The sequence below is a fragment of the Euprymna scolopes genome, chromosome 46 (assembly GCF_053919585.1).
Source record: "Euprymna scolopes isolate OS-2025 chromosome 46, ASM5391958v1, whole genome shotgun sequence".
NCBI classification, from domain to species: Eukaryota; Metazoa; Mollusca; class Cephalopoda; order Sepiida; family Sepiolidae; genus Euprymna; species Euprymna scolopes.
Genome location: NC_136527.1, coordinates 137,267,341 through 137,273,340, shown reverse-complemented (window position 1 = coordinate 137,273,340; position 6,000 = coordinate 137,267,341). Strand labels below are relative to the sequence as shown.

The following is a 6,000-nucleotide window of genomic DNA, read 5'->3' as shown; positions in this document are numbered from 1 at the left end:
GGATCCAATACACAAGTTAGACTGTTTTGCGGCCCATTGCACTGATGAGCAATCTGATGGCTTATCAGCCCGGCAGGTTTTTTTTTTTGGGGGGGGGGTTGTTTACCCAACTTTGGCTGGTTTTGTTTCCCCAAGATGTTAAGAGGAAACCAGCTCCCCATAAAAAGGGGATTGTCCAAATTGTATAGCAATTGTCTGATATAAGGAGAAACTCTGCATGTTCCCGGCAATTGCGTAAGAACAATGCTAGCTTTGAATTAGTTTCGCTTTTATACGAAAAAGCCGAATCAACACGCGGTGATCGAAACAAATCTCAAAAATAGCACGTAAAAGTCGGGCAAATTAAAGATAGACCCAACCCCCATTCTTAAGTCGTAGATATTATGATTTAGACAGCATATAAAAAGATATAAGGAGTGAGCCGACCGAGCACCCCCTCGAAAAAAGCCTTTTGCGGACATACAGAAAAAATGCACACATACACATTTTCACCGGGTGTTTGGAGGTGTGTGTGTGTGAGTTTTAAAAAAAAAATGTTGGCCGGGTGTTTGGAGGTGTGTGTGTGTGAGTTTTAAAAAAAAAATGTTGGCCGGGTGTTTGGAGGTGTGTGTGTGTGAGTTTTAAAAAAAAAATGTTGGCCGGGTGTTTGGAGGTGTAAAAGGAAAAAAAAGTTTTAGTAGGAAGGTAGGAATTGGTAAGCGTTAAGGATTACTAAGTGAAATATACAGGTGCGAGGAAGTGGTGTGATGTTTGACCTAGTTTTGCACTGCAAACCATTTGCTGTTTTCCCCGCTCCATCATTCGCTTTTCGAAGACACGGCAAGCTGGTAAAAAATCCCAAAATAGCGGAATATTTCTGTAAAAGTCTGAGGACCCTACAGACGACCAAAAAAACAGCCGTGTAGCCGAAACAATAATGTAACTTAACAGAAAGATACAGTAATAAAAAATAAAACGTATATATATATATATATATATATGTTTTTTTATTATTTCAGCCTCGAGTGCATTAACTTAATTCATTATAAGTTGTTTTGTTATGGTGTGGGGGGGGGCTATTAACGAGGATTCATATTGGAGACATAATACACAGCGACTCGGAACGGATAATGATAATCACATTTCTATACTTTATAGCAACTGTTTCTTGCACACTTCCTTTCCGAATATCACGCTTCAGTCGTTTATACTGGGTTCGTTCAGCCTCAAACTTGGCCACAGCTTTTTTTTTTATATGGTGGTCACCACTTATCAAAGCCACTCAGGTATAAGGGTTATTGCGTGTACAGTAATCAATGGGATAGTATCGTAGTAAGTATTGGAGATTTGATAAAGTGTCTTACTTAAGAGAGCGGTTTATCAGGAATTTGTTTATGTTAGACTTGAAGACTTCCAAGTTGTAGTCAGGTGGGAAAACAGGCAAACGGAACAGAGTTCCACAGGTGTGCAGTTATAAGAAAGAAGCTTTGTTCATGGAATCTACGTTTTGATTTAGGCACAGATAAAGAATGGGGGGAAATTATTGACAGTGGTTCCAGCTAGACGAGTGTTTTTCATGAAAGATTGTTTATGTTGGACTTGTAAGACATCCGCAAGGCCCTTCTCCACTCTTCATGATCCAAAGCAAGACTCTCCCAGGTTTTCGCATCCATCTCACATTTTTTCAAGGTGATATATACATCATATATGAATCCTTTAATTTGGAACCGCCTCAATATACACCTGAGCTCCGAAGATCAGGTAGAAAAAGAAAGTTTAATGAACCATTAATGTTAAATCCCAAGAGAAAAAGATACTGAAATCTGTGTGACTTCAAATGTTGGGAGGAGGGTGTTGTGGTGGCACCCACTCATTTACATCTGTGGATAATATTACACATAAATAGCAAGACTCGGTTAGTCTGAGTGTGTGTTAACCAGAAGCCACTGAAGGCCGAGCCGAGAGCAGATATGTTCTCCAGCCAAGACTCTCTTACCTGACAACAATTATGTAAATATACTGTAAATATATTTTTCCTAATACACTTCTTATTGATCTATCTTTGTTTGTTGAGTCTTCATTTGTATTGCCTTATACGTTATTTGGTTCAACCTGCAAACATAACATATACTTTACATCAACTGTGTAGCAGAGATTGCGCAATCACAACCTCACCTCTGCTGAATCGATTCCTGTCTATTTATATGTTATGTAGTGGGGTTCATTATTGAAACAAGGGAAATGTGTAAAAGAGTTCTTTTAAATCAGAGGGGGAGAATCATTACTGATGATGGAGGAGGGGACATCGCTTGGAAGGGAGTTATACCAAAAAGTTTGTTTACAAGATAATAGACAAAAACACATTTACCATTTTTTTGGGGGGGGTCGAATGATGACAGACGAAGATAACAGTTTACAAATAAAGATGATTCTTTATTTATATACCAGCTGGATGATTGATGATGGTCAGGAATTCAAGCTTTTTTGACTACATGGTCTCCTCTTCCACTCTGCTTCGCCTCCAAGAGGGCATCAGCTCTCACTAAGTTGCTGTCCGACAAAACACATTTACCAGTTTTTTTTTGGGGGGGGGGGGGTGGATCGAATGACAACAGCCAATGACAACAGTATAGAGAATTGCATTGGCGAGGGGAGGGACCATAGACTGAAGCTCGGTCGAGCACTTTCCATGAAAATAACAATAAAGCAGAGACAAACTCGCAACATCTCTTCTATGAGAAAGAGGTTGCAGGGAAGAGAAAAGGGCATCTCCCACAAGGCTATGAAGTCTATTTTGAATTCTGTCAATAAGTCCTTTGTAGCAGCTCCTGCCCGAATGTGGCAACAGTATAGATTGAAGCTCAGTCGAGCACTTGCCATGAAAATAACGATAAAGCAGAGACAAACTCGCTAGGTTGCAGGAGAGAGAAAAGGACATCCCCTACGAGGCTACAAAGTCTATTTTGAACTCTATCAAGGCAGGACAAGTCCTTTCTAGCAGCTCCTGCCCAAATGTGGCAACAGTATTCCATCCTTGGACGTACCTGGCTCTTATATAGATAAAGAATTGCATCAGCAGTGAGATATCTACTGGATCGATAGAAGGATCTGACCATTTTTCCAGCGCCCTTGGCAACAGATTCCATTTAAGATCAGGAGTAAAGGTCAAGCCCAGGAGCTTGTCAAAACTTGAGGCCTCCTCAAGACGAGAGCCATTCATTTCAATTGATGCCAGATGGGATATGATGTAACACTGAGTGCATCACAACGATGATGATGATGATGATGATGATGATGATGATTGTTCTTTTTACATCAGAGGGGAGAGTAATTACTTAATAATGATGGGAACTGGACAGGCAGTTCTTTTAAGGTGACAAAAAAAACACATTTTCCTTTTACTGGAATGATTCTTTATTTATACCAGCTGGATGATTGATGATAGTCAGGGATTCAAGCTTTTTTTACTACATCGTCTCCTCTTCCACCCCCTCCCCTCTCGCCTCCAAGAGGGCATCAGCTCTCACTAAGTTGCTGTCCGACTCTCGTCTGCTAACCCTGTCTCAATAGATCTTAGATTTTTTTTTACCAATGAAATCAAAATGTACGATTTTTAGCCATTCGAATACAAAATGCATCGATTGTAAGGCGCATTTTGATCTCGATAGTTCAAATTGAGTTGTCTCCCCTACACAGTCGATTCTTTAGAAATAACTGCATATTAAATATGTCAGTTAAAATGGAAAGTGTTCGACTGAGCTTCAGTCTATAGTCCCCCCTCGCCAATTCTCTATACTGTTGTCTTCGTCTGTTGTCGAACATGTTTCCGTTAAACGTCGCATGTTTTTTTTCACACTTTATTATTTTCCAACTGCGTGTCAAGGCTTCGGGTTCAATCCTTCCTACATAGCTACCAAAAATTTTTTTTTTTTTTCAATAAACACCCGGGCAACGTTTTTTGTTTTGATTTACCCCAAACATCTGGGCAATGCCGGGTACACTCCACTAGTCGGCTCGCTTCTTCTTAAAACTTTTTATATCACATCTAAATGATAATATCTACGACTTAACAACGGGGGTCGTGTGTGTATTTAATTTGCCTGACTTTACCAGCTTGCCACGTCTTCAAAAAGCGAATGATGGGGTGGGGAAACCAGTAAATGGTTTGCAGCGCAAAACTAGGTCAAACATCATGCCACTTAACTTCCTCGCACCTGTATATTTCACTTTATAATCCTTAACTGTTGTCTTCGTCTGTTGTCATTCGACCCCACCCCAATGAAATCAAAATCTACGATTTTAAGCCATTCGAATACAAAATGCATCGATTGTAAGGCGCATTTTGATTTCGATAGTTCAAATTGAGTTGTCTCCACTACACAGTAGAAATCTCTGTAAGAAAGTCGATTCTTTAGAAATAACTGGATATTAAATATGTCAGTTAAAAGAATGGACAGTACGAGTTTTAAAAATAATTAACAAAATAGGTTAAAAAAGATAAAATTAAATTTAGGAAAAGTCTAGCAGTTCTGGGGAAGAAACTACTGGAGTTTCTACTCCAGTAGTTTCTTCCCCAGAACTGCTAGACTTTGGAACTTCCTTACAGGTTCCTGCTTCCCCAACTGTACTGACATGCAGAAGTTCAAGTGTAATGTGAACAGACATTTTGCTGCTCAACTCCCTACATAGTATCCCTGCAACTTAGTCCCTGATAGTAGCCCCCTACACCAAAGTGTCTCTCACTGTCATTCTGACTCTCTCTAACTTCGAACCCTGCCTCAATATATTGAGAATCTCCTTTCTCTGATAAACAAAAGAAATTCCTAAATTTAATTTTATCTTTTTTAGCCTATTTTGTTAATTATTTCTAAAACTCGTACTGTCCATTTTTTAACTGGCATATTTAATATCTAGTTATTTCTAAAAGAATCGGTTGGATTCCTAAGTTAAATATCTATCTCTGACATAAATAATGACAATCGTTCGGCATTCTTAAAATTTCAATATGTATTCTTTTTAACTTTTCTCACTGGATTCGATTCTAACCTTTTCCTGGCCCTGTCGGTGGAGCATTAGAATACACCGATTGCCCCCCCCCCCTGCAGAGGGTAAAAGTCCCTCAATGGGGGTCCTGGATATGAACTTAAACTATATCCAGTGGTGAGGCCCCAGATTGTGGGCTTTGGGGAGTGTGGAGCCACCCTTTAATTACCATTGCTCCCAGGTCCACTTTGACCCGGAGTGGTAGTACCTGTTAGGGTTCCAACTATGGGTTAAATAGAAACCGACGTGAAAAAAACAAATATATTCTATCAAAGAAATTTTCTTCAAAATCTTTGGATTCGGCATTAAATAACCCGAAAAGGGTTGATATGCCGTAAAACAAAAACAACCAACCAACCATAGATGGTAGTGTCATCAGCATAAAGGTCTACGAATGGTGTAAGGATGTGATTTGGATAACTAATATAGATCAGGAAGAGAGATGGACCCTTGAGGGACTCCAGTATTTATACTGAGAGCTTCTGATTTCTGCCCATCAACCACTACTCTTATGAACCTATCAAAGAGAAATGATTTAATAATTTTTTTCATAAGTAACACTCGACATTACTTTTTTTTTTTTTTTTTTAAATAATTCTTGCGTTATTACAAAACAACAAAAAAGGCAACACGGTCTTATATAATTTTGATACCGCGCTGAAATAATAACGTTATTATTTCGAAAGCCATTCTTTACATGGGGAGGAGAGGGTATCGTTTAAAAGTAATTTCGGAGGCACTTTTTTGCAATACTTAAAAATATACAAATTTATTTTCTTTTGGAGGTGGGGGAGGCTCGTTTTAAAACTATATCTACCTCAGTATTTTCTTTAATTTTCGGATATTAAAAAAAATTTCTTCAAAATCTTTGGATTCGGCATTAAATAAAACCGAAAAGGGTTGATATGCCGTAAAACAAAAACAACCAACCAACCAAATCTTACCTTTTCCAAATCTCATTTTCAAAACTTATCTTTG

General features: G+C 38.7%; 1 protein-coding gene across 2 annotated transcripts in view; it reads left to right on the top strand.

The window, feature by feature from the left end:
- Nucleotides 1–6,000, top strand: part of LOC145271411 (uncharacterized) — a 681,202-nt gene that overhangs the window by 381,372 nt on the left and 293,830 nt on the right. The gene's annotated exons all lie outside the window — the stretch shown is intronic.